General features: G+C 39.3%; 1 long non-coding RNA gene across 2 annotated transcripts; it reads left to right on the forward strand.

Annotated features, from left to right (window-relative positions):
- The first annotated feature begins 621 nt into the window (after positions 1-621).
- On the forward strand, positions 622-14,815 carry LOC117244739. 2 transcript variants are annotated; one of them, XR_004498376.1, is made up of 4 exons: positions 622-711; positions 9,259-9,399; positions 13,195-13,343; positions 13,925-14,815. It is a non-coding gene; the product is annotated as an uncharacterized LOC117244739 (long non-coding RNA). The 2 variants fall into 2 exon arrangements; XR_004498377.1 differs by lacking the exon at positions 9,259-9,399.
- Positions 14,816-15,951: the final 1,136 nt, after the last annotated feature.

Raw genomic sequence — 15,951 nt, forward strand, 5'->3', positions numbered from 1 at the left:
AGGAAAAGAGACATGTGAGACAGGGAATTCCTGTGGAAGATTAGGTAGTTACTTATGTAATTTAAATTAGTCTTGCAATAAATTTGTACAGAAAACTAATTAAGAAACCTAGCTTTTATGAAAAAGGAATTGATTTTCATTGTGCTTTTTATTGTTCATTTCATAGTTTTTCCTTTTTCCTTTTTTTTTTTTTAACCTGTATAGGATTAATTTCTAATTAATTCAAACTCTGCATAGATTGATTAGTGACTTTTAATCTTTGTACTCTTCTCCCTGTACATCTGAGACTTGTTAGATCTTTTTAATTTTTTAAGAAATATGCTGCTTACCAGTTTCCTTTCTGCTACCACCAGTCATGGCACTGTACAGAACTGGAAGCTACTGTAATCACTGAGTACAGGTTTCTGCATAATGGCCTGGCCTGTATGTAGAACAGCATTTGGAGTTGTATTTGTACTCAACTACTCAGTGGGTTAGAGAACAGAATTCTCTAACAATATCACTAGTCAGGTAATTAAGAAAAAAAAAGGAATAAACATAATACTATATATCAATTTTCTTGCTTATTAAATTCCTACTTTCTCTTATGACTACCTTTTTAATTTCCCTGCAGAAGTTCAATATATTAAAAAGAAAGAAAAAAATTCTTTTCAAGACCGTGAAATTATAGAGCAACTCTGGTAAAGCAGAAGCAGGGGTAACATTATAAAGGTAAGGGTTAATTTTTTTTTTTCTTTGAACACATAACACATTCCTTCAAAGTTATCCTGCTCTCCCTGTGACTACAGCACTCCTATTGAAATCAACTGGAGTTTAATACAAGCAGATACTGTTGAACAGAACCTGTGTGATGATCAGGGAAGAGAATTTAACTCTTGCTACTTAGCAACTGAGAAAATAAAAATTATGTATGGGAAACTCCACTTGTATTCACAGCTGGCAAGAGCAGCTTTACATGCACTCTATGGCCTGATTCTGTTTCCAGGGTAAAGAACAGATACAACATTGAGCTCCAATGATCCCATTTAAATGAGGGCTTATAATATCAAAAAGCCCCCTCAGGAAATGGCAGGAGTGCAGAGGCAGGTGTGGCTGGAGTGTAAAACATGTCATCCTATTGGAAGGGAATCTAATTACCTTTCCCAGACAAGAGGAAGCCCTGAAGTCTGCTCGTCTGCACTTTTATATCTGATGCTTTAAAAGCCAGTGGGGACAATATTACCTTAATATTTTTAGTGGCCACTTTATCCCAGCAGACCTTATACTAGATCAGACATCATTAATCTGAGTTACTCAGGCTTTTCAAAAGATTGAGCATAAAACCAGCAGAAAAGTATAAAGCCAGCAGAAATGCAGTGTGTGCCATGCCTGGCTGGGTAGAACTGTGTTGTGCCTGCTGCAGGTCAGACTGGTACCTCAGCAGCACCAGCCCTGCAGTCCTGTACTTGGGAACCAGACCTGTGCACCTCCTGCAGAGCAGTAGAGAAAGCAGCATCACTGAAATTCACACAAAATGTGAAGTTACTGTGCAAATCTTATGAAAGGTGGGTGTGTAGAGGGCCCCGTGCCCAAGAGGTAATCAGGGCAGGGCCTCAGACTACAGACTTCATGAAGGTTGTAGGGGTTTTTTAGTTATCTTTGGAAATTGTATTGAAATCCCTGTGCTGTAGCTGGATTGGAAATGCACCTGTTCTCATGCCAGGAAATATTTTAATGATGGGTTTTGGCCCATGTGTTTTTGTACTTTGAATATATAAGTGGTGGTAATTGCCTAGCAAGCAAATCGTGGAAAACCATGGGTGGTGTGTGTGACATGTCACAAGAGCCTACAGTTGGGCTAATTAGTGCTGACAAGAGAATTTTCCTCATCCCGTGCTACCTGCAGACTTGTGCTTCCCATATTGGGTTGACACTGAAAGGAAGGAAAACAAACCTTTAGGGGATGTAATTGTGGGGGAAACTCTAAATATTTTCATCCCTTGTGTTCAGTGGGTCTCTGACCCTCTATGCTGTTACCACCCTTTGTTGGCTGTCACTAAATGGCAGTGGAGCTGTTACCTTTTTTCACATTCCAGCATGTTTTAGTAATGGACAGTAATAGAATTCTCCTTCCAAAGAAAGAGGGAAAACAAACATTGTCTTAGCTGCTGCTGGAGGTTATAGGCAAAACATTGTTTCCTTATCACTTGATAGAAACAAATCTGGCAAAATATTGATGTGCATGTTGCTTTACATCTATCTTTGTCATTATTCATAGCTACCCCCACCCATAATGCTGAATTTCCCCAAGTGCCATCTGTCACTATCGTCTGTGATTAAAAAAGAATAATTAGAAATTGGTTGCAAGATTATGTACAGCATCTGTGGGCGCAGTAGCTGTGATAAAACCATCCTTGCTATTAATTTTGATTGCAAAATCCTACAATGGGTAGAAGTAAAGAATAATCTTCTTCCCATCGTAGCAGCAGATAGCTGAATTAATGAACATAAGATACACCTGCACATAAAATACATGTCAATGTACACGGGTATTTAAGATCTGCTTTATTCTTGCAGGTTTTTTTGTTTCATTAATATACAGTAAAATTCAAGAGGCCTTCATTAAGTCTGTAATTCAATGGCAGATTGGCCTACTGTGGAAAAAATTCAGAATGCCATAGCTTTTATTAGCACTTTAAAAATTGCACCAAATTAAAATTGACAATTTTTGCATTTTCTTTCTGAAAATACAAAGACGCTCATTATGATTTTTCTGCTCCCTATTTATCACACATATATCAACTCCTATGTGATTCAGTTCTTCCTTTAATATGGAAAGAAGACTTGAGACAAAAAAAATCTCGAATTTTTGAGTATATTATTTTAAATGTGTGTATGATCTTTTAATGCAGAAATCCTTTCCTTTGCACTGAAGGAGCTGGAATGGAAAGAGAAGAGTTATAGTACCTTCTCTGACAATATATGACTGTAAGCTTTACTGTATTTTTAGACCAGATCCTAATGATTAAGTAGTCAGTCTCATCAAGTGGCTGTGCCATAACTTCTAATAGTGTAGATATAATCTATACTTTTTAAGAAAAACAGAAACTTAATTTTTACTTCATTAAAAAAAAAAATGCTGTTTACAGAAGTTTTCACATATCTCTTGTAGGAGTGGATCTCATACTTGTAGACCTCACATTGACAAAAATGTGATTATCAAATTATTTTGAAAAAAATTTAATGTTGGTGGTCTGCTCTTGGTCTAAATGTTACTTAGTCCCTTTGGTTTCTGAATAAATTCTGCTGTGAATAAAAGTGGGTGGTCATACATAAAGGTATCTAAACCAATAATTCTTTATAATGGCTAGAACCAAATGGGTACCTGCTCTTTCTGGAATAAAGACAGTGGTACAGATTTCAGAATTATCAGGTGTAAGAATCGAGGACATGAACCTCTCACTGATGCCCTTATTACTTCATAGATTAAATCAAAAATACTTAACTCTGAGCCGTTCTCAATTTCATCTGTATCCTGGGCTAAAGTGTCATAAAAAAGGATATTTTTTTCCTCCTATTAAATCATCTCAGGATACCACAGGAAAGTCTAATGTTTTATAAGAACTGAAATAAAAACTTAGTGTACATTTTTCCCATAAAATGAAAGGTACACAAAGATGATTAATTCCAAAAACCTTGGAGTATTGCACTGTGTGCAAATAATGTTTGCTTGAGCACCTAAAAGTGGTGTAACAGTAGACATAGGTTAACTCTAGCAAACTTTGGAAGCAACTTTCCAATAGGTTTTTTCACCAGGAAAACCTATTTAACTTCAGAAAAGTAAGTTAACTGAGCTTGGAAAAATATTAAATATTATGGTTCATTGGCTGCTTCAGTTTGTGTTGCTAAGTCATAAACAGGTGTATGTAGTTTTAGACCTTTATTCAAGTAATTAGAGCATGCATGCCAAATTGAAATGTATTTCATTTAAAAAAAATCAGTTCTAGCTTCAAGTGATCTTTTTGTTCGGAAGTAAAAGTTTATAGTGGCTATAAAATGAGCCCAGATTTAGTGTTGTCATTTATCAGACTCATTAGCCCAGGAGCAGTAATCCTGTGAGGTATCTGAAACATTGCTGTAGGTACAACAGCCTCTTACAGTCAAACCCAAACCAAACTCTGGGAAAGTGCTACTGTTGGGTGAGAACCTTGAGTCTGCAGCCACCTCCAGAGCCAAAGGAATTTTGACTTCAACAGGTCAGAGGAGGGATGTGCCAGTACTTTGGATTCAAGAGAGTTTTCCAGCTCCAGAGAGGAAAGGCTGAATTTAAATGACTAACTGCTGGATATCCCTAGAGAGGAGCTATCATGGGAAGTAATGAGCCACAGAGGAATTTGGGAATTCAGTTTGTGATGTGTAACAGGGATGACTGTGAGGTTGGGCCGAGGCAGGGATGTAACTCGTGTTTGCTGCCAGGAGCCCTTATCGACATTCAGATGTGATGAAAAGTGCTGTTACCTCTTATTTCTTTTTCTTTTAATCTTCTAGTTCTGAAGGCTCCTTAGCTTTCTCCTTGTCCTTTATTAGCTTAGCTAATGGCGTTTGAATGAATGGGGGTCAGTAATGATGGGATTTGAAATGTCTTGCAAGGTAGGCTTCTTTTCAGAAGGTAGAGGCTGTAAGACACATCCCCATAGCAGGGAGTTCTCCTTCAAAATAAGTTGGATTTTTTTGGTGGTATTTGAGTTCTGTCATTGTACGTGAGAGCACATGGACCTGCCATTTCCTGGGAGTTTAGAGTCCCAACTCTGTACGAGAGAGATTCAAAGTCTTCTCTGACTTGAATAATTCTACCATGAAAGTATCACAGCTGTGTTTGAAAATAGGCCAGATGAAGAGTGACACTTTTTCCTTTATTCTTACCTCCCCAATGTGTTTCCCAAGGCAGAACAGGGAAGGGCTGGTTTACAGCAGGCAGCTGAGGACAAACGGGGCTTGGCTGGTACAAACCTTGTAGCAGTTCTGGGTAACCCAGCCAGACCCCATAACCTCAAGTCTTTGTGTAGGATTAGAGGGGGGATTTCTGTATTATAAAATGAAACAGGCTTGGTGAATCTAAAAATAACAAAACCTATCAATAAGATTTTGAGAATAATAACAGTGGTTGTAAATGTTTCCTCCCTTAAAAAAAATGCTTTAACAATATAAAACTGTCTCCATAATGTTAAAATTAGCTGTAACACCGTTCAGTTATCAGTCCTAAGTGATTTTAAAGTTCCAATTGACTATAATAATACTTGCTAACTATATGAAAGTACTTAATTTTAAATTAAAAATTACTGCCTCTGAAAAAGCAAAATTATTTTCTGCTTGTTTTTAGCATTCTAATGTAATGTCTTTCAAAGTTTTCTTTGATTTTGTGTAGTTTAAGCAACAAGTAAGCAGCTTTAATGCTGATTTGTTTCCAATGCTAGGTCTGTCTGTAAATTAGGACTAAATGTAAATCAGAAATACAGTAATATAATTGTCACATAAAAGATTTTATAGTCAATAAACAAGAGCACAACTGTGAAATATGGGAACTATTTTAGAAGGTTTTTCCTTTGAGAGGAGCAGAGGCTGATATAGATTGGAGAAGCGAGTGCTTCCTCAATCCCCTGAGTATCCACATCAGGAGTAGCCCTGTTGCTCACTTTTCAAAGTGAGCCCACATATGTAGAGTGAGATCTGTTGAGCTGCATTGACTCTGCTGTATCTATATCAAGACTGCAATTTTTGCTTCATTTTTAGGCTGTTGGCATTTTCACATTATAGCAGCACACATTGAAAGAGCACTCGGTGTGCTTCATGTTCTCCTTTTCAATGTCATGCTTAGGTGAATGCATGGGATCTGGAGGTGCTGGGCCTGTGACCAGTGTGGCCCAGTTAAAAAGAACTTTCCTCCCTGTGTGGGATGGAGATGCACATTTCCCATCAGTGCCAGCTCTGGGGCTGGCCTGGGAATGAGTCTATCTGCTCCTGAGCTTTACTAATTCTTGGTCTCTCATGTATTTCAGTGTATGGCAAAGCTAGTTAAGAGCCTTTACAGGTCGCAATGTGGATCGTACTCGGCATGTGCAGGCTATGAGCTCAGAGCAGGACAAGCCCCATTGCTTTTAAGGCTTCTCATCATGCAGCATGCCAGGACAATGGCTCTGTGGGGAAAATGGCTCCATGTTTGGCAATGCACAGGACATAAAGCAGGAGCGGGATGCATTTCAAAGAGACTTTCTGCCTAATGTTTATTTGAAATCCACAGACTCACTTAATCAAAGAAGGAAAAGTGAATTGAATAGGTTCAGTGTTCATGGAGCAAGTAATTAACTATTGGTTTTCTGACAAGATCAAACTTGATGGCCAAAACCTTTGAATAGCAGCAGAAAAAGAAACTGACTTGATTAATTAAACCTCAAGAGTGCCTTCCTCATCACTGTTACTGTCAGGGAGAGGGGAGTCAAGGTGGGCAGGAAGAAGCAGCAGGGAGGCAATACTGCTCCTCAGAGAGCAGGGACTTGATTTCAGGAAAGATTGGGAATGCTGTGATGGCATTCCCATAGAGGAGCTTTAAACCTGCTAAGGGAGAAGCTTGAGAAACAGACCCAAAACCCCACATTTTGCCATGACTATTCTTTTGATTATCCATCACGTTCCATATCAAATAATGCTAATAAGTTAGCCAGAGCAGGGGGCTGCAGCCAGTGGCTGCTCTGACCCCCTGGGCAGAGGCTGTTCTGGGAGATGTTACTGGTGCTGCTTCTGCTCCCTCTACCCTTTCCTATGCACAACTCTCAGGACAATTTTTTCCAAAATTCTTTTTCATCCCTTATAAAAAAAAGTGTTTGAATATAGCAATTTTGTAAAATAACTTTTCATCTTTCTCATCCACCTTCCTTTGCTCTATGAATTAGGAACTTTTAAGTTTAAAAGCAGTAAATTAAAAAAAAATAATTAATTTATACTCCTGATATTTGCTTAGTTAGGCTTCTAAAAATACAGTACCAACTAGTAATATGTTTTTTTAATAAAGTCACAATTCTCTAAAGTTAATCTTTTTCTGGGATTCCCTGCTATAATTCAAAATTTTATTTCATTTATTTTTTCCTTTGCATAATGTTTCCACTTGTGCTGAAGTTCAAGGCAAGAATACCAGTAAGGCAGGCCAAGAATCACTCTGGACATGTGTGTCCCCACCCCTGTAGCCACAACAGCACCCTGGTAGCTGCTTTCTCCACCTGCATGTTTTTCAACATCTGCCATTTGTGGGTCTCCAGTGGCTGCACTGTCACTTTATTCCCTGTGAAGTTTGGTCCTTAACACATCAGTGAAGCTCAGAGAGTTTTATTCCCTGCTAGAAAAATGTTCACTCTGGCAACCGTTAGGGAAACTGAAATTAGTGAACGCATTTGATGTCCCCACTCAACTGCTGTTTCTTGGGATGTTCCTTTTCTGTTTCATGAGGGCCATATCCTGCAACTGGGTCTGCTGTGGTGTGCATACCAATATACTCATTATGTATATCCTTTTCTATATGGTTGTATGTGTTGCTGAGAAACCTTATTTGCTCTATATGTTTTGGTTTTAAATATGACAGAAGAAAGAGAGCATGACAATTCTTGTAACCTTTGTCAGCTACTCAATGTGTCTAATTTTTGCAAATAAGCTGGATTACAGAAAGCAAAATTTAACATTTGGTTGTGATCAAGCTAAAAATGTTGTCTTCTCATTGGTAAGGCCCACTTTATACAGGCTGTACCTTGCGTTTCTCTACAGTTGAAGTCCACAGACAATAACCTCTTTTGTATCTGGCTGAAATGCATTGAGGAAGTTGTATTCCTTTTTTGCTTCATTAACCAATGGAATAAAAGGTTGCTGTTTATAGCATAAGTTTAATACTCAGTTTCTTCTTGGCAAATTGGTGATGAGATGAGGAAGGAGCAACCCTTCCTTTGAGCTCTTGCTAAAGCAAAGAATCAGTTGTAGACACCTCTCCTCCAGGTTTAGAGCTGCCTCAAAGTAATGGGGCAGCAATATAGGGCTAAATGTGAAATCAGAATAAGTATTTAATAGTTTGTACATAACCAGGTATCTAATACATGGTTAGTGGTGAAACAGCCAGAATTATTGGATATTGTCTTCTTTATGTTCTTGTACCAGATTATAGAAAACCTAGAGTCAGTTAAACATCAGTCAGCCCACATCACCATCTCTTCTACCCATAAAATCTGTAAATTATTACAACACTGGGAGTTACAGTGTACAGGGGTCAAACCAATTGGGAATCATACAGGCAGCCAGGCTGAGAGAACCATCCCTGCCACCTCCTGCCCCTGGAGCAGCTGCTCCTTGCCCTCCACACTTGTTTATTCTATAGTCCATGTATCTCATGCATGGTTCACTGATCCTTGCAGCCAGGAGTGAAAAGACACTTTGGAGAAGTCCCATTTTTTCTTCAGGTGCATAGGGCCTGCAGCACTCCTTAGTATTTTATCCTGTCCATTGGCTGCCATGCTTCATGTAGTGTTCTATGGGTTTCTTGTGGCAGGCATGTTGTTTCTCAAGTAGTAACCCAAACTCATAATTTAATCTTGTCTTGCTCATGACTGTCCCCTTGTTTCTCTAACAGGACAGATGCAAGAGACGTGTGTTGTTTCAGACACAGATATTTTAGCTGTGCTATGTAAACATAACTACATTTAGTAAGTTAATGTTGCTATAAAATCTGTGTTCTCATTTTTCTAATGTTTGAGCTGAAAATGTGATATTAAATTATATATCTTTGCACTTAAAGTGTGTGTAAAAATTAAAAGCCACTGCTCTTTAGAAGCAAATATCAGTCCACTTTATCTTCCTGATGTACTGTAAACTGCACACACAGAAGAGGTTAGTAGCTGAATGGGGAATGATTATGAAGATGAATGAGTGGCCGGGAGACAGAGTCAGTTTAATGAGCTGAGCAGTAAGGAGGCTGTAATTTTTATAGATTAGCACTGAACTTGTCACTTACTGGCTGATACAACAACTTAGTTTCAGAATTACAGTATGTCAAAAATGAGCTCAACAAGCTCAAAACCAGTGGCAATCTGATTATCCCCCATGTAATCCAAATTACAAGTTCTCCTGGATCTGTATTACCTCTTCCTAATGTTTTATCTGTCACAGGTAAGAAGCAGAGCCCAGGAAAGTGCACAATTACTTTTGTGTCAGATAATTATTTTAAAATTTCTTTTCCTTCACCTGTAGTGACAGCACCTCTGAGCAGCTTCCCATCCCCAGGCTCTCTTGTGCTCAGTCAGCTCAGCGCCTCAACAGATGCCAACCCTGAGGGAAGCAGCAGTGTGGGAAACAAAATGGTGAATGCCCAGGACCAGCACTTTGCTAGAGGTGCTGATACAATGCTTGCTTTTGTTACCATCATTTTGTGTTCTTGTGCTAGTCTTTAGCACAACCTTCTAACACTCTGTGGGTTTGTCATGAGGATTTTTTGGGATGTTCCCAGTACAAGAGTGCCTTTCTGTGCACTGGTTTGGAGGCAGAAGTTTGTTATGCCATACTACATTATCAAAACCTGCTTGTTTTAGTGTCGCCAAGAAACCCCGCCTCCTGGTGGCATTGGGTGCCTAGTGCCTTAACTGACCACAGGGACTGCTCAGGTCGGTTCTTGCCATAGTTCTGCTTGGTACACATGAGCAGAGGGCCTGGTTCCTGATAGAAAAGTCAGGAGCAGGACAAACACCTAGGCTGGTTTGTTTTTTTACAAACTGAGCAAAAGCTGTGAGCTCTCAGTCTGGCACCATTCCCAGAAGTGTTATTTTATAGGCATGATACTTTTGATAATGGCATTGCTTCTGGAGTAGCATACAAGGGATAATTATTGTTCCATGAAAAGATGAGAGTGTTGATTTCTCTCCCTCATAATTCACTCAGGCTGATTTGTTAGAAGAAGCATTTTGGTTTTAGACAGTTTTGGGACAAAGGGGAAGGCCACGTTTGGGTTTAAGGTAACCGGCATCTGTAATTTTGGAGATGGCTCTTGTGGTCAGCTGTAGATGAGACTGTTGGGACTCTTTCAGGTGACCTGAATCCACTTTGAGCCAAGTCCAGGTCAAGAAATGGTGCTCTAGTTCTCTGTTCTGTGTTTCCCAGCACTTTACAAAGAGATGTACATTAGCAGTGTGGGGGATTTCATGCACCATTGTAAGATTTTGCTACTTGTGTCTGCTCTCAAGCCCTTCTCTTGGGTAGTTTACCTTTCCAATGAACACAAACTTTGTCCCAAAAGCTAGGTTTTCTCTTGATATTTACACTGTGAATGTGCAGCAAAAGCAGCAAAACCTGCTTGACCTGATAATTAGCTTTTCTTTCCTTAGCCACTCACCTGTCATTTCACATAGGAACGATTTTTACCCTCTGTATTTCCTTTTCTACCCATTAAATGAGAGCAGTGATTTTGCCTTCCTTTGCCCAGTCCTCTGAGAGTTTTCAACCACCACAGGATATTATGTAGGCACTATTACCACCGTGCACCTTACAGATAAATTACTTCACTTGTATCAAATGCACTAACTCAGAAAAGCTATTTTTAAAATAAAATTGTCCTGCACTAGGTAAATGAGCTTCTTGATCAAACAGTTTTACTGGCACTTGTCAATGACCAAAGCAAGATGACTCCAGCTGCCCTCAGACCCAAGTCCTGCTGCTCTTCCCCCCTACACTCACCCTAACTGTTCAATTTGTCTTCTGCTGATGGATCATGCTAAAATTAGAATTCTCATAAGGGGTGGCTCCTCATGAATGTGCAGAAGTGACTACATGGCTCTTGACAGCTTACACCAGCAGTACTTTTTAAATAATAATTTTCCCATGTGCTTACTGAGCCTCAGTTAAGTAACAATGTTAATCTGTCAACTGAGGACCTGAACAGAAAAGTCTGACTTCTTTTTGTCTATGTGTAATCTTTTAAAATGTAAGTTCCTATTTTTAAAATAATTCATTAAAAAAAAAAACCAACCCAAAAGAACCCACCACATATTGACCTTTTAAAACCACTGTATGCCAGACCATCTTAAGAGATTTGGCACTGACATTTTTTTCATAATGGAAGATTCATTAAGGTCAGTTAAAAATTTGCTGCAATAAATACAGAAGAATTAAGAGCTCATCAGCATTACCACAGCGTAATGTTCAGCGGATTGAATTATGTACTTAGAAAGATGAATCTGTGGCAATTGGCAAGCTTCAAGAGGAAAGCTGCATGGGAGCACGGACACGTGCATGCACATGTATGAGAGAAATGGCAGAGGAAATGAGGGGGGAGAAAAAGGAATTTTAAAAAGCAAACCATTTTTTTCTAACCCAGTAATATTTAGAGAAGACATAATAAATACGTGCTTGTACTCTTGCTCAGTGCCTTGTAATCAACGTTTCTGGTGGTAAATGCTGTGGTGTGACTAAGTATCTGTCCTGCTCTCCTCCCTGTGTGGGTGGATGCTGTCTTTTGAGCCATATTTTGTGTAAACAACAGTATTGATCATGATTGATGACGAGCCTGAGAGGGTCAGCCCTTTGCCTGCCCCCTGGAGTAATTGGGCTGCAGTTTGTTAAACAGTAAGAGAAAAGATATTAAAAATGAAGAAATGCACTAAGTGGGTGTGAGCTGTGTTCCCAGCTGCTCACAACATCTATTCAGTAATACAGGGAGCATCAATCTAATTCTCCACACAGGGTAGGAGCATAGCAAGTCAAAAGCCTTTAACAGGCTCTCCTCGCCAGCAAGATACAATGTTCAATTTAAGGAAAGATTGAAAAACATCAGTCTTCCCTTAAAACAATTTGTACAGAATAAATTTGGCACTTGCCAGCTATTCCCACAGAGAGAAACTGATAATAGGACAGAGAAAATCATGTAACATGATTTAGGATTCCCAGGATGGGATTACTTGTAATAAAACAGGAGGGAGGCAGGAGAAGGAAGAAGAACTGACAGTAAGCTTCATGTTAATTCAGAATGCTCTCAAACCCCTGGAAATTCAGGGCTGAGGGTACTGGACACATCTCAGCATCAAGATTCAGTCTGAATGCAGGTTCAGCACAGTTGCAGATACTGGCTCTGAATGCCTCAGCTGGAGCTGCTGGGTGCAAGTTCTGTTAAAAACCTGTCCCCTAGGGCTTGTGTATCCTACAAAATAATCCTCTGATGAAAACTGGTGTCAGGTGCTGAACTAGTGCCTCACATATCTTCCCTTTTCTCTTTCCTTCTAGCAAAACCATTTACAGGACATGTTCAGCTGAATCTATGCTGACTTCCCATATTAGTAATAATAAAAATTCTCTGAAGCTTTAAACTAGATTCTGCTGTAGGTCACCAAGGGCAACCCTTATATACCACTTGCCCCAGACATCTTTGGGGGATCTGAGCTGTATTATGGATGGAGATAGTGATGCTGCAAGGCATTTAACTGGCAAAGGCAGCATGGTGCTCTAATAAAGCCTGGTACCAAAGATCTGCTGGTTAGAGTACAGAGAGGAAGCTACCCTCAGAACTAAAGGTAATGAATTCATTTAGAAGATCTCATTTGTGTGGGCCTGTAACAAGTTCCAAAGTCCCACAGGGCAGGAAGACAAAACTTCTTCTCTTTCACAAGTTGCATGTCATTATCGGGTGTCTCACAAGTGCAGAACTCAGAAAGAAAAGATGGAATTTGGTTTTCTCACCATAAAATCATTAGCATCCACTGGATTTAAAGTCTCTGCCCTCAGATCAGCTGTGCTCTGTGTGGCTGAGGAGCTGAATCCTACTGTGCCTTACAATAAAAAGACTTAATCTATATTCTTTGAGAGCTCTATTGTAACTAAAATATATTGCTCTTATTTCTAATTTTTGTAGTACGGTTTTAGTAGGTGAGACTAGAGGTTTCCAGAAACAGATTTTCTCACCAAAACAATATTCTGCATACATTAAATGATACTTGCACACTGCTGAAAAAAAAATCCTGAAGTCTTTTTAATACCATAAAATAAATTTTCTTCCTTTAATTTTGTTCTTTAAATTGCAGTGTTTTAAATAAACAACTATGAAGTTATTTTCTCAAGGCTAATGATGATGTGGGAAAACAGACTAGAAAGCATTCTTGGGGTGATGTGTAGCTCTTAATGGTTTATTTCTATTCTCCCACACAGTGGGCAGTGGTGATATTTTGATTACTGTCCCATGGAAGGCACACTGAAAAGAAAATGGGTCCTCATGGAATATGTTGGAGCTCTTGTTGTGGTTAGAATGGAAGCTTCAGACAAAGTTCCTTAGAAAAAACCTGCTGTTGTGTCATGAGGTACAATCTTCTTGCTTTCTAAACTCCTCAGAATACTGCTGGATCTAACATTAGCCCCAGGCTTGGTCAGCAGTTTGTCTAGAGGACTATATAGACGTAATTGAACCTTTATACAACCTTGTCCTGCAAGATTAAGTATGGAAATGTAAATATGCATATAAAATGCATGATTTATTTTGTATGTCATAAAGACTAAAAGACTGTGATCAGAATTATTTACTGTGTAGTATAGACAGTGCGCTATACTAGCAGCTATACCTATTTTTTTAAACAAGATTTAAACAATTATATTGGTGAAATAATTATTAATTGGAAATTGACGTTACTCATCCTTATCAATGACTGTGGACAAATGTCTTTCACTCAGCCTAAAGGAGCAACCTTGAGGGTTGTCCACATGTGGGAGGAATCTCCACATGCACTCCTAGAGGCGGGTGTCTTACAAGTCCCTGCCCTTAAAAAGTGAGACACCCCATTGTATGAACTGCTTATCTGTCAGTCATAGAGTTCCAGACTAGCTCTTTCAGCTCAGCAGCTTTAGATAAGTTATCAGTTCTATCATTTTTTGGCTCCTTTGACAGGAACTCTGCCACATCCTCGCCAGTGTCTGCCAGGAACCATCCTTCTTCACATCCTCAGGATGTTTAAGATTGGGATTGATGGATCAGGCTGGTCTCAGCATTCTTCACCACCAAGCTGTGTGACCCACACCCCTTCTCCATCTGTTGCTGATAACTTTTGGAGATAATGTCAAGTCTGAACTGTTTTGCTCCTGCTTTAGGCAGTGCACCCTGAAGAGTGCCTTTATGTACATAGTGCATGTGATGCTGAATCTAACACTGTACAAAATGTTCTTTACCCAGAAGAGCTCCCCTGCCCTAACTGCCCCCAGCTCCTGACTGACACACTTCTGATACACCCTGTCCCACAGAGTCAGCTGCTTGATTAATCTGTGGATGAAGTTGGTTGTGTGTTAAGTCCTTAAGGAAGGAGCTGTGTTTGTTCAACTCTTATATGCTGACCTTTGTAGTCAACTTCATCAACAAGTCACTTGTAACTCTGAGTACACAAAATGCAGATCTTATTTGAGCTCAGAATCTGCAAGCTACTTGTAAAGTTTATTGGGACTGAATCTTAAGCTACCTAAAGCCAAACTCAGCTTTATGCTCTTTGACCTCTTTGTTATTTATAGAAATGCTAGAGTCTGGCCAGATCGTGTCCACAGAACCAAGTAGCTTCTGTGTTCCTGAGCTGAAGTGTCTGATGGAAATGAGGAGGAGCCAGCTCCATCCTACCTGTGTTGTGCACCCATTAGAGCTCCTGTAGCCCTCCTTTCCACACAGCTCCTCGTGCACAGGACTTAGAGTTGTTGCACCTCTCCCTGAATGCTGTGGGAACTTCCACAAGCCTCCTGTACAGGAGCCTTTTTTTCCTGTCTGAATAAAATATGGATGGGGCATCACTTGTGAAGACATTTGCCTTTGGGTCCTATTTCATAAAAAAATAGGAGGAGGAGGGTCCATTCTTTACATTAATGCTGCTATTTAAGGCTTCCTGGAGCACAAGAAATCTGCTATTCTGAAGCTGAGATGAGGGAAAGGAGCATATGTGCTGTGATCATTTGTATTTATAGATAGACATTTCATTACTGGTACTGGAGCATTAAGTTCTCCTTCAAGGCATACTCAACCTCAAGGTAAGAACAAGAGGTCCCATTAGAATTAATGCAACTCAGCCTCAAACCCAGCTGTGAGTATAGACTCAGAGCCTGAAATAAGAGTTTGGATCTAAGTTTGACATGTCAATTTATTTTTCACTAGCTTTAAAATCTGCCTATGTATTGATATAATGACTTTCAATATGGGATCCTTGGACAACCTTTCTCTAGAGCCTGTGAAAGAAATAAAGACCATATATCCAGCACCTTATTTATATGCAGTACATCAATCTGCAAGTGTGACAGCTTCAGTGAATGCTTAGATCAATAAAGCATGAAAGCAACAAAAATTAGTTCACTTAATAATGAAAAAAATGCTAGTTTACAAGGAACAAATTATAAACTTTAAAGATCTCCTTTAGGGATATCATTCCTGTTCCATAAGTAAGGCAGATTTGTAGTGCTTTCAGGAGAGATTTAGAATATCTAATAGTCAAGTACCATTTACTCTTGGTCAATGTGTTTTACAGTGTGCTGAAATACATACAATTTTATCATGCTTTTTGCTTCCTTTTGCCTAATACACTGAGATGAACTAGCAGAGCAGACTCCATTTGGATGCATTAGTCGCACAGTAAGGTAATCAGATAGTTAGAAATGTCATCATAAACTTGCCTCAGTAGAGCAACTTTACTTTTTTCCCAGCAATGCCCCTGTTGGAATAAAACCTGTAGTCAGGAGGAGAAGGGTGATTAACAAGTTGGGGTTTTTTTAATATTATGTAATTACTGCCTGGTTCAGATTACTAAAATGATGATGATGATAGTAGTAATATGATTAAAGAAAAGTAATTTGTCTGAAGTAAACAAACCTAGCCTGTTCTCCGCTGCCTCCCTTCCCCTAAAATAGCCAGCCAGGGTTTAGTCCTTGGAGAGAGGTTGCTGCTCCAGG

Source organism: Parus major, chromosome 7 (genome assembly GCF_001522545.3).
Source record: "Parus major isolate Abel chromosome 7, Parus_major1.1, whole genome shotgun sequence".
Lineage (NCBI taxonomy): Eukaryota > Metazoa > Chordata > Aves > Passeriformes > Paridae > Parus > Parus major.